This window comes from Rousettus aegyptiacus, unplaced genomic scaffold, assembly GCF_014176215.1.
Source record: "Rousettus aegyptiacus isolate mRouAeg1 unplaced genomic scaffold, mRouAeg1.p scaffold_m13_p_4, whole genome shotgun sequence".
Taxonomy (NCBI): domain Eukaryota; kingdom Metazoa; phylum Chordata; class Mammalia; order Chiroptera; family Pteropodidae; genus Rousettus; species Rousettus aegyptiacus.
Window position 1 is genome coordinate 119,561,978 of NW_023416307.1, and position 13,742 is coordinate 119,575,719.

The 13,742-nt window shown below is 41.6% G+C and overlaps 1 pseudogene; it reads left to right on the forward strand.

Moving 5' to 3' along the window:
* Window positions 1–6,248: 6,248 nt before the first annotated feature.
* On the forward strand, window positions 6,249–6,594 carry LOC107505033 (annotated as a pseudogene).
* Window positions 6,595–13,742: the final 7,148 nt, after the last annotated feature.

Consider the following 13,742-nt stretch of genomic DNA (forward strand, 5'->3'; position numbering starts at 1 on the left):
TGTCCAAGTGAAAAAGACAGAGGAGAAGATTATCAAAGAAATAATTTAAGAAAATTTCCTGGAACTGAAGAACATGAGTCTCCAGTTGAAAGTACAAGAAATGCAAAAAGACCAACACCAAGTTTTAGTATATGAGGGATACAGAGAAGAACTAGAAGTGTCCAGATATATAAGTCGCATACAAAAGAATAGGATTTAAAATGGTTCTGGACTTCTCAAAATGACCCTGGAAGCTGAGAAGACAATGGAACAATACCTTCAAGGGAAAATAATTTTGCAACCTGGCTTCTAGATAGGCAAACTGCAAGTCCTGAGTAAGGGTAGGAAAAAAAGACATTTTCAGATAAGCAAGGACTCAAAAACTGTGTCTCCCACATACCGTTTCTTAGACAGCAACAGAAGGAAATGTGTCATCAGAACAAGGAGCTAAAACCAGACAGGGACCCAGGAAACAGGGGCTCTAACATAAAAGAGGAGCAAAGAGCACTTCCAGAGTAAAAACTAGGAACAATCCAAAGGGAAAACCTGCCTACACTGAAGCAGGAGGAGTTCAAGGAGGAAAGCTAACACAGATTAGAGTATACAACTAAGCACGAAAAACTACTAATAGGTGTTACAATTCTAATGGAAAAGAAAAGGACAGGTACACAGAAAACAATGTGAGTAAAACAAATTAACAAAAAAATATTATCAACTCCAGGAAAAACAAAAAGTTAAGCAAGGAAGGATATATAACCACAGTACACTTTTTGGCTTTGCAATGTGTAATAATTATATGAACATAACAAAAATCAATAAATATTGATTCAATAAAATATTATTCTCTAATATAGAAGTTTCAGGAAAGGGTAGGGGCAGATAATGGACAGACATTTTTATCTCAGATAATAGCCATTCAGTAAGTGATTTCTAAAACTGATAAATCAAGAAACAGCAGTATCAGTATTTTATTTTGATACATAGCAATAAGTATCTTGATAGTTGCAATTGAAAACTTATGGGAAAACAATGGCCTAATGAATCATCTCTGACTCAGGATTCTTTTTGTAGAAATAGTATAGATTCATTCTTCACCAGGTTCCCACAGGCAGGATGGAGCATAATAGTTAAGAGTACAGGCTCTAGATTCAGACATCCTGAGTGCTCAGCTTGACTCTGCCACTTCTTAAAAGCAGGGTGAATTTGGACAGGTTAACTCATCAATCTGCCTCAGTCTTATTTCATATGTAAAGCAGGAAACATAATAGTACCTACCTAATAGAATTATCATGAGAATTAAGTACTGCATATAAAGCACTTAGCATTCTGCCTGGCACACCGTACACAATCATAAAGTATTAGTGATCATTATTATCATTCCCATTTATGGTCCTATACCACCCCTGCCACCTTTCAATGTCTTTCCAAAAACATCACTATAATAGAGCTGTAGGTAAAGGACACAGAACACAAAACTGGAATTCAATCCCTGCTCCTTGAGTTATAAATAGCTAGATCCTAAGTGCAAAGCTATGCAGTCTTGATATCTTCCTCCACCTTGCTATTTTTCTGCTTGGGATAAGAACAGATGACAATTTAGGGTAATAGTATAAGAAGTAGTTGATAGCAGGAGCCTAAAGTCAGACTTGGGTCAAATTCTGGTTTCCCACCTATTAACTCATGAGCATACGCTAATTACTGGATTCTATGGGCTGAATTGTGTCCCCTCAAAATTTGTACGTTGCAGTTTTAATCTCCAGTAACTCAGAATATGAATAGATTTAGAGACTGAGTCTTTAAAGAGGTAATTAAGGTAAAATGAGGTCATATGGGTGGACCCTAATCCAACATGAAGGTGTCCTAATAAAAAGAGGAGATTAGGACATAGACAGATGCATGTGAAGATAAGGAGAAGACAGCCATTGGCACACCGAAAAGGGAGGCCTAAGAAGAAACCAACCCTGCCAATACCTCATCTTGGACTTCCAGCCTCCAGAACTGTGAAGAAATAAATGCCTGTTGTTTAAGCCTCCCAGTCTGTGGTACTTTTTTCCGAAAGGTAAAATAGGAACATATATGCCTCACGAGATCATTGCAAGGATTAATTGTGTAGAAAAGTACATATTACAGTACTTGGCACATGCTATGTAGGCTAGTTTGATTATTGGGTTATTATTACTATTAAAACACTGTTACTCTGGTCTTTCCACACAGTAACAGAAGAAAAGAGAGAAGTTGAGTGACTACTCAACCACGATGAGCGAAGTTATTACAATGACTTCATAATTCATCTTCAGGTCTTTATTCTTGCTCTCTTTCATCCACCTCCACAACACTGCCAGAGGTTCTTTCTGGAATAAACATCTGGCTGTGATACATAGTATCCAAAGATGGCCTCAAACATATTCACCCCTTCCCATATGCACATGTCACTCCTCCCACCAGAGATGGACCTCATGTCCCCTCCCTGCAAATCTGGGCTGTGCCTATGACTACTTTGAGCAGTGCGATATAGAGGAAATGACATCCTGGGACTTCTGAGTCCAGAATTAAGAAGCCCTGGCAGCTTCTGAGCCACCAAAAAGAATAGGCTACTCTGCTAAACAGAGTGGTCATGAAAAAAGGCCCAGAGGCAAGGAGAGAGAGAAGCCACATGAAGGAACACCAAGGTGCTAGACATCCAGCCTCAAGCCTCAGCTTCAGCCACTACTTCACTGCTACTGCCTGAGACCCTAAGCCAGGCCAGTATAGGAACCACCCAGCTGAGCCCCAGCTAACCCATGGATCATGAGATACAATAAAATGATGTTGGTTTAGCTGGTAAGTTTGGGGTGTTTTGTTATGCAGCAAATGATAATTGATGCTGACCATGACGCTGCTCTACTTAGAACACTTGGCTCTCCATAATCAAATTTCCATAACCTTTATGAGCTGTGTGACTTGAGCAAGTTACATACTTTCTCTGCACATCATTTTTCGCATCTGTAAAGCAAAGGTAATAATGGTACCTTCTTCAAAGGATTGCTTGAAGTTTTAGAAATAATATACGTAAGACACTTGGAACAGTGTCTGACAGATAGTAAGTGCTCAATATGTGTTAACCATCATCATTTTTGCCCTGCCTCTCACTAGCCAGCTCCCCAACCACTCCCCATGTATGCTCTGGGGTACGGTCACACTAAAATACTTTTTCCCCAACATGTCACACTCAACAACTCTTTACCTTTGTACATTCCATTCCTTCTGCCCAGAATGTCCTTCACCCACCTTGTCTGCCTGGCAAATTTCCATGTCCTTCTGTAAAGTCTTCTTAGATCTCCCCAAGGCCCCAACAGCTGACTGACATTTTCTCATGAGAAGAACTTAGCATTCTAGAACTGGCAGCATTTCTGAGCATGTCTAGGCCATAGTTTTAGAGGGAAAGAAATAAAGCAGTGTCTACCCCTGTGCTCCTAAAAGCATCTAGCTCTTATCTCTACGGCAGGGCTTCCCACATGTTGCCACCTGCGTGTCTCTGTCTGTCTCCCCAGCTAGATTCTGAGGCCTTTAAGGACAGCCCATGCTTGATTCATGTGCCAACAGAGCACAGCTCATAGCAATCTCTTAATACATGTTTCTGGAATGAAAGGAGCACTGGTTCTCAACAAGAGTAGGGAGCAGGGAGGGGAGCAATTTTGTCTTGTAGGAGACATTGGCAATGCCCGGAGACATTTTTGGTTATTACATAAATGGGGGTGTGCTACTGGCATCTAGTGGGTAGAGGCCAAAGATGCTGCTAAACATCAAACAATGCACAGGACAGCTTTACCACAAGGAATTATCGGGCCCCATATGCCAATAGTGCTGAGTCTGAGCAACTCTGTTTTAGAGAACCATCACATACACTCTCAGGAGTGGGCCAACTGGTTGGATGCATATATGCTAAGTAGCCTGAATGCACGCCCACAACTCAGCCCTCTTCTCAGCACTTCTGGAGGCTGAGGGTACCAGGAAGGGTACTGAGGGCAAATAAGGGCTTAAATCTGATCACCTTCCTTTCTGCTCTCTGTGATCCTGATCTAGACTCTTCCCTCATCAGGGTCCTATTTTCCCCATCTTATGTTCCCTTCCAGCTCTGACTGACATTCTGTGATCCTGCAATTGTAGTTTGGTACCTGCTGTTACTCTCTTGGCTAAAAGATGTCAATGCTGCACAAGCTCTTTCAAGTGCCAAGAGAGGAAAATTCCAAGATAGGCTAGCCTGCGTCACTGCAAGCTCGTGTGACATCCTCCCAGAACTTGGGTGAACTCATGCGTCTGAGATGAAAGCACGCCACCTGCCCAGGTAAGAGGCTTGCAGATTGCAGAAGAAACAGGATGGGAGAATGCGGCCCTTGAAGGCTGCGTAGCTAACTCCGCTCTAATCAGACGAGGTCCCTTTATCAGTCAAAGCATGTTGTGTCTCTTTGCTGGGAAGCAGTGAGACATCTGTGAAATCTGTCCCTGTGTCCCCCAAGATAAGATTGGTGGAAAAACTCACCTACAAAACAGTGGCTTCCATGAGAAAAAGGTCCTACAAAGGTGTGGTGAGCATAGCTGATATCAGGGGCTCGTTTTAGTTGTTTTTGATTTGACTTCAAGAGGAAGTCAGATAGTGTAGTAGTACAAAGCCTCATCAGACAGGCCTGAGTGCGAGTTTCAGTTCTGTTATGTACTGCATGATCCAGGGTAAATGACTTAGTCTTGTCTGAGCCTCAACTCCGAGATGCAAACAGCAATATCTACATCAGAGGGTTTTTCTGTGGATTAATGAGAAAATGAAATCATAGGTTCGGCATGCTGCATAGATAACTGCAAGTAGACAGAAGTTATTATCACAAAAGGATGTTATGAGATGAGTTAATAGGTTGAGGAATATGATGAATCATACTGAAATTCTCACATAAACTCATATCCAGGTAGGATGTTAGTGAATTATAATACCGAGAGCTAACATTTTTGTAGTTCTTATCACGTGCTTACAACTGTTGCAAATGCTTTACACATATTAACTCAATCCTCACAAAGACCCTATGCATTAGGTACTTTATTAGTCCCATCTTATAGATCAGAAAATGAGACACAGAGGTTCACTAATTATCCAGGGCACACTGCTGATGTGGGAAGGATGAGGACAAAGGCAGTTTGGCTCCAACGTCCCTGTCCTTAGCAGTACACACATTACCCCTGAATGACTCTGGAGAGGGTAAGAAATGGGATAAGAAGCGCCCCCCCCCCCACTGTCCCCCCACCCCCCTCCACTCCCCACACCACACACACACACACACACACACACACACACACACACATCCCTCACCTCTAGCGTGCCTCATACCTCTGCCCTGCTCCCAAACACATTCTCCATCTCCATATAAAAGAGTGTTACAACTGCTCAGCAGGAAAGCGCCTAGCTTTGCAAGCAAGGGTGCAGAAGTGGCTGTAGGGGGTGAGCAAGAGATGCCCCATGGAGGTAGGAAGCAAAAGGGATTCAGAATTGGGCAAACTCGGACTCCACCCAGCACCACCTCATAACTGTAGGTGACTCTGGACCCAGAGATATACTTTCTTGGAACTTTCTCTCCCTCTAAAACAACCACCTAGACATGTTCAAAATCTCTGCTAGTTCAAGAATGCTGTTTTCTTGAAAAAAGGCTAGTCAGCTGTTAGGGCCTTGGAGGAACCACATCTCGGGGAAAGAGTGCCACCTAGCGAGCCATTCCAAGAATGTTCCAGAGCATTGGGCGGGGCTCCAATCTGGTTCCTGGTGGTTCCTGGCTCCCTGGTATTTAGCTGTGCCTTCCCTGGCAAAGTGCTTCCTCTCTCTGACTTTCAGAATTCTTATTGGTAAAATTACACCAAAAAACTAGCACCAATGATAATATTTATAATAGTTAACACTCCCCCTCTCCCATATTTTTTCGCCACTTTATTTTGAAATAGTAATAGGATTATAAAGCAATGTGATGATAAATTTTAGAAGTGATATACTATTTGTTCCGGACACTGACAAGTTGTGTAACATTGCTTCTATTTTTTTCCTTTATCTTTTTTTCTTTCACTTATTTTTTTGTTTTGATTTTGGTTTGGGGGCATTTTTTTTTTCATTGTATTAAGAACAGTTAACGTGAGATCTACTCTCTTAATAGGTTTTTAAGTGTACAATATAGAATTATTAACTATACTACACTATGTTGTACAGCAGATCTCTAGGACTTATTCATCTTGCACAACTGAAACCTTATGCCCATTGATTTAACTAACACTTTTTTGAATGTTTATTATATGATAGGCCCTGTTATGATATTACCTACATTAACTTATTTAATCTTCCAAATAACCATGTTAGAAAGGTACAGAAAGACTGCACTAACCCACTACACTAATCCACAAGAGAATGCACCAATTAGAAAAGTCTACAACATTTTTGTCTCGTTGCCTCTGAGAGAGCAAGATGGGTCATCAGCAACTGTACTGGAGCCATCCAAGAAAATTCAGCAGAGGTCTCGTTCTTGCTGCATCTGCTCAAACCAGAAATACAGCCTCAATATGTGTTTCCGTCAGTACGCAAAGGACATAGGCTTCATTAAGTTTGACTAAGTGAACTTCCATGAATGGTTCATTCCATACATCTACTGCAGAAACAATGCTAGCTCTTTGCATATAAAATAAAAACTTCAAAAAAGAAAAAAGAAAAGTCTGCAATAATGACATGTGTAAGGTGATTTACATTTGATTAACATGACTCCAGTGAATTCTCACAACCACCCATGTGATCAATGTTATCTTCATTTTATGATAGGAAGACATAAGACCGCTCAGTCAACACATATCTGCCTGTGTGCCCAGCCCTGCATTAGGCCCTGGAGGTACTCAGGGTCCACATCCTCTCGATGTCCTCTATCTGGCAGGAAAGGGAGAGTCACACGTGAGTACCCATGGGATGAGTATGTGCTATAGAAAAACCTAGGAACCACAAGAGTGTCCCTCAGTCTAGCAGCAGAGAAATGTCAAAAATGATTACTAAGCCCAGGGTCACATGCTCCCAAGCTTTGTGTATCTGCCCCATTCCAGGACCCAGCACACAAGTTATAGACTTGTTTGCCCACTCCAAGAGTCCGCATTAGTATCTGAGCTCCTTAAGAATGGCGCCTGTGTCCTAATCGCCTTTGGGCACCAAGCCCCAGCATAGGGGTTGATGCACAGTGGCTGCTCATAAATACTGTTTTTCTAGTGAAAGCCCCACCCTACTCCTCATCCACGGCCAAATGCCCTCCCTCCTCCATTTCCTCAGACCTTCCTCTCCTTCTCAATAATACACAAAAATCAGGACAATGTCTCCTTAGCCTAGACAAGGCCATAATTCTCCAACCAGGGAAAGTACACTAATGTTAACTATTCTAAGTGTAATAGAAAGAAAATGTGGTGGAGGGATGGAAGGGAGACTAACAGTCTTCAGACACTTACTTTGTGCTGAGCATTCTATCTTTATTATCTTAAATCTCACAACCCTGGGAGGTAGGTAGTAGGAGGCAGGGCTGGGATTAGAACTCTGGCAGCCTGGCTTCACCCTCCTGTACCATGTCACCATATTCTGCTGCCCCTTGGCCCTTTCCTCCAACCTTCAATGAGTGGTCACTGCTATTGTCAGAGCTCAAGGCTTCTCCCCCTCCACACTCAGACCTTCCTAGAATCAGAAGATTTTTCTAGCAGCTACATGCTCACTCCCGAAAGGCCACAAAGCATCTTCCCGGGGTTTCCCATTTCCAGTTTCCAGCCCCTTGTTCCTGAGGAAACAAGGATGCGGGGGTTCAGGTGAAGTCCACTGAGCTGAACAAACTCAGGAAACTGACACCTGAAAGATACCATTTTTCACCTGCTCACCTGGAACAAAATCTGTGAGGATAATAATAATAGCAACGACAATGCATATCCTTCACTGAGCTCTTCCTCGGTGCTGGCCTTCTGATAAGCCTTGCTCACACATTATCTCATTTAATCCTCACAATAAGCTTCAGATGTATGTACTGTTTCATTTCCATGAGGTACGGTTCTTGAGAACAGAGCTACGTCGGTTTGGGTCTTGCAAGAAGCTGACACTAAGACAGAATTAAATAAGCAACTTATTGGGGAAAACACTTAAGAAAGATAAAGGAGGAAGGAGCAGGAGTAGGAAGGAGAACCTCTGACCCTGATGCAGGACTCACAGAGAGAAAGTGAAGGACAGATTGGGTGAGAAGCACCCCAGGCCGCGGTGCCCTAGTACTCTCAACTAAGCAGTGAAGGGAAGCTGAAGCTAACTCTCCCCCTCACAGGAGATTCTCAAAGTTGCTCTGAACAGCTTGAACCCATGGCTGCCACAAAAGACTTGTGTTCCCTGCTGATTTCCCAGAACCTAAAATAGTGCCCAGCACATTGCAATCAATAAATATTTATTGAATCGATCGGTTACTCAGATTAATCCCATTTTATGTTATAAGGAGACTTAAGTGAAGAAAAATTGAGTGACTTGTCCAAGGTCACAGAATTGATAAATACCCCAGTCCAGATTTGAGTCCCAGTTTTCTAACTCCATAGCCCATGCACTTTAGGCTGTGTGCCTCTGCACCCTGGCCCTCCTTGCCTCCCTCCTCATCCCTGCACTGAGCACCCAAACAGCCCCTGGCTGTCCTATCAGGATTTTTGTTCTTGTATTTTTTCACTTACTCACTCATTCATTCATTCATTCATTCAGCAAATTTATCCCAGGTACTGCACAGGATACTTGGGTAACACAGTCCTATAAAAAGGTCCCTCCCTTTGAGAAGCTCACAACTTGGTGCAGGGAGGCACTCACATAACAAAGGATTAGTGTGCAAAGCGACACGCGTTAGAAGGCAGGACAGTGCCCAGAATTAAATCTCAGGGGCTAGAGAGCAAAGAAGTAGGGCAGAAGCTCAGATAGTCCTAGCTCGCGTCTCTCACTGCCCACCTCACCCCTTTCCCCAGCCAGGACACCAAACTGCTGGAAGGAGCTTAACCTCTGAACACACAGGCCAGCCGGGGGACATGGGGGCTGGAAATGCTGATTGCATGAAATCACTTTAAAGAGGTAATGGTAGCAAGCCTGGTAACCATGGTTACATACAATTCAACTCACCAATGTGGAGGGAGATAGCCAGCCTGGAATCCCACCACACAACTTTTTAGTCAACTAAATATAGGCTACATTTAAGAAAAAGATTGAAAGGGGCCTTCAAAAGTCCATCATATATTACTTTGAAAGCCATTTAGAAACTCCTATTAGAGGTCCTAAACAAAATATGTCAGTGATCAAAACAGCAGAGACCAAAAAAATAAAAAATAAAAAGCTTACAGAGATGGTATTTTTGTAAAATAGAAATATGTTCCCAACAGAGAAAACAAGGAAACCTCAGGAGGGGCAAATTCTAAATTAAAAAATTAAAAAATTCTTTAACCCTAGTTGCCAGAATTGGAATTTCGTGAAATTGAATGTGTACATTTACAAACTGGGATTTTAAAAGATCAGGTTACAGCCCAATCCTTTTTTTCACTGCATCACACATGTATACTCAGTGAGAAACGACTGGAGATTGTTCACTAAAATGTTAAGAGTGATACCCTGTGGATGGTGGAATTTTAAGAGACTTTTACATTCTTTACACTTCTCTGTGTGTTTGGATATTTTAAAACAAGCATATATCATTTGTAAAATTTTTCAAAAAGTATATAGTTGTTTTTACTTTGAAAAACAAAGTAATCAGAAAAACACTGAAATGATTCCAACAGCATTGGATAACAAGGAGAGAGAAGATGACAGTGCGAGAAAGATTGTCTAATAGATATTTTCTGAACATTCAACAAAGGAAGCAATGATCATTAAGAGCCGATTGTTAAATGAGACTCAATGAGTAGATTTCAGAGTCCTCTCTAGAATGTTTTTAATGACTGTAATATCACATGCTTAGCATATGATAGGTGTCCAGCAAATATTTGTTGCATAAATCAATCAACAATCATGTTGGCAGAATACCAGTTCTTTACAGTTTTATCTCTGTACCTTTCGAATTCAGGTGAATGGCACTGGTTCACCTGTTTGATTCACTAGATCTCATTTTCTTTTACTAACAAGGTCAGTAGTAACTCCAAAATTTATACCAGATGGAGCTTAAAGGCAGTGGTCTAGCTGAGGATTCAGCTTGGGGACTTGTTTTGAAGCCGTGTTTACACAGTACCTTAAATTAGACTGAGATGATGCCAGTTGTTTATATCAAAGGAAGCAGAGGCTAATGGAAATGATGAGGAAATATAATCTCCTCAAGTGATCCGTTGGCTCTACCAAAGGACAAACCACATCCAATAGAACGTTCTTGACCTGGCTTCTCTCTACTCCAGCCCAAACCCATAGCCCATCAACTATGTACACCCTTGCCTCACCCTTTCAGTGGGTTTAGAAACCAGGATACCTGAGCTTCTAGAGGGGGCCCCCAATGAGCCTCACATCCTGTATTCAAATCCTTGTATGTGGGCCCCACCCACACTGACTCTGGGCTTGGCCATGTGGCTTGCCTTGGCCAATGGAACATTAGCAAGTATAATGCAAGTGGAGGCTAGATAAGCACTTGAATACTGGTGCTCATCCTCTTGAAATGCTCCCTTTTGGGACCCAGTTGCTGCATAAGATAGTTGGGCAAGAAAAGTGAATGATAAGAAACCACATGAGGAGAGAGCCCCACACGCTTTAGTGTCCTGTCTGAGCAGCCACATGAGGGACCACGGGTGACCCAGCACAAGATTGCCTTTTTAAACCACAGAATCATGAGAAATAATAAATTGTTATTATTTTAAGCCTCTAAGTTTTAGAGTAGTTCCATATGCAGAGGTAAATCACTGAAATAGCCTCTAATCTCTATTTGCCTGTCAGCTCCACCACCCTCTTTCCTCATTTGCTTCATGTACCTCAGATAACCTTCAGAATGTTTCCCTCCTGCTCAGGTCTTTCCTGACACCCCATCCCTAATATTATACTGCTCTATAGAGTATCTTCTAACCCTGGGCTCCAGACAGAATCCAGTGGACTAAAACCAATGCCATTCATTTGAAAGGAACTGATTTAAAACTACATGAAATTGGTATTCTGCCAACAGGACCGTTCATTGATTTATGCAACAAATATTTGCTAAGGACCTATTTTATGTGCTAGGCACATGGTATTACTGTTATAAAAAACATTCTACAGAGGACTGAAATCTTCTTACTGAGTCTCATTTAACAGTAAAAGAACTTGGAATCACCATGTAGAGGCTAAGAGTGGAAAAAGAATGACAGTTAAGCAGAAGGATGGGTCAACCAGGGTCTTCAGTGACATCATCTGAGTGGTTGGCTCAGGCCTCACCTGAAACTAGGGCTAACCCTGGATTTCTCAGTTATTAGAGGTGATACATTCCCTGGACTGTTCAACCTGGTCACACAGGTTTTCTGTTCCTTGCAACCAAAAGATTCCTGAATGATTCATACAGTGATACTTCCAGGTTTATAAAGCATACCTGAACTTCAGTTGGTTAATAGCTAATTGCGATACACTCTAGGAAGATAACTGTGAAAAGGTGTAATATGAGGAAAAGAGGCTGATGAACTTCAATACATATAAAATACAAAGTAATATACTTAAGGGAAAAAAAAAAATCCACACTCATAAAACGTGAGCTATTAATAACAACCCAAGAAAGAAACCTTGGCATTACTGTAAACCAAGGGTCAACAAACTCTTTCTGCAAAGGGTCAGCTAGTAAATATTTGAACTTTACTAGCTATACGGTCTGTTGAAACTACTCAACTCTGCCATTGTAGTACAAAAGCCATAGGCATACAGAAGTGACTGAGCGTGGCTGCATTCAAATAAAACCTTATTTTTGGACACTAAAATTTGAATTCCATATAATTCTCACATGTCACAAAATAATATCCTTCTTTTGTTTTTGGTTTTCAACCCTTTAAAAATGTAAAAACTGTCCTTAGGTTGCAGGCTATACTAAAATGGGCCACAGGCTGGATTTGGCCTACAAGTCATAGTTTGTCTACCCCTGCTGTAAAGGGTTTCCTAAAGTTAATGATGTTGGGGCCAGGTGGGGGATGTGGAGACAGGGGTGGAGGAGCACCCATGAACTGCCATAACCTACCCTGCCGAAATGCCAAGGACACTTTCCTTGTGTCATCTCTCTGCCATTGGGATTGAAAAGAATGTAACCATGACACTTCACTATTTCTAAAATAACTGACATGAATGCAAAGTCCTCCACTTACTCATGCATAGACTTCATTTGGACATGTCAATGAGAGCTGAGCAAACATTGTGATTTTTCGGCTCAAAAAAATAAACATTCTCGTATTAGAACTGGTCACAAGCACTGGGCTCAAATGATGTCATCAGGACCACATTTCTCTGCATTTCTCAGCTCTATTTTCAAAAGAGTTGGCTTCATTCATCCTCAGGCTTTTCAAAGGCCCCCAGCCTCTGCCAGCAGCTTCAGGCTTTCACCTCAGGGTGTCAAATTGACTGCTGCGCTTCTAGCCCCATCTTTTCATAAACTTAAGTAGCAATGGGAGTAAGGCATCTCCCTCTCTCCCACCAATTCCCAAAAAGAGTTGGCAGCATCACATGCACATCTTTAAACCAATCACTGTGGTTTGCCCCAAAAAAGGATTTGATACTTTGATTGGCCAGGTGGGGATCACGTGTTCCAGGCCTGGAGCTAAGAGTGGAGTCTCACAGAGATCACATAGCTGAGAGGAGAAAACATAAACTAGGGCTGGAACCAGAAGGAAGAGGAACGGGTGCCGGAGGAACAGACAATAACCTCTTACACCAAGTTTAGTTCCACAGCCTGACCTTGAGAAACATAGCCGAAGAGATAAATAATAGTCCTTGATTGAAGAATGTTTTATTCCTTCTGCCACATTTCATAATATTCAAAAATAAATGGTGAAATCATATTTTTATGGTGAATCGAAAATCAAGTTGTACAAAATATATTTAAACTGCTGAAACATATGGTAGCCTAAATGATGATAATGATTTTTCAATATAGTTTACTTTCAGGATGAAAAAAGAAGAAGAATGTAATGCTATTAACATATACCTTTAAAAGAACAGAAAAAGCAGGATAAAATTAGGGAAGGGAAAACAGAGATGAATGTCTACTATCGAAAACCCATTTCAACAGACTCCAAAGCCTGCCTGAATTCCTCTCTGGTAATGCAATTTTGTCCTGTCAAATATTTCATGAAAGTGAGTTAACTACTCGCTAAAGCCAAAAAAACAGGGTTTTTTTAGATGTAGTGATTTGTCTCATGTTTTTTTAAGAGCTGGATTTTTAAATTGACCCAATATTTTTGTCCATCTGCAAGAATGCATTATATTTGCTTAGAAGCCAGCTACCCAAGCAATTTCTAAAATACTAAAGAAATATTTGATTTAATAATTGTTCTTCCCTTTAACTACTCCCTGCTAAGCATCTTAAAGCTGGAAGGGAGGTTACATGAAGGTTTCTGTAGCTTTTTTTCAAGCCTGAGAAACTGGGACTTCCCTACATTTCAAAGCACAAAGGCCTATTATTCAAGGGAAGGGCCAGGGAGGCAGAGCAATTCAATTTAGTAGGCCACCGTGTACTTCTCCCTTTCTCCTGCCAAATCAAGGCTCACCCCAGTCCCAAGTGGCCAGCAAGTGGGGGCAGTCCTCTGTGAAAAAG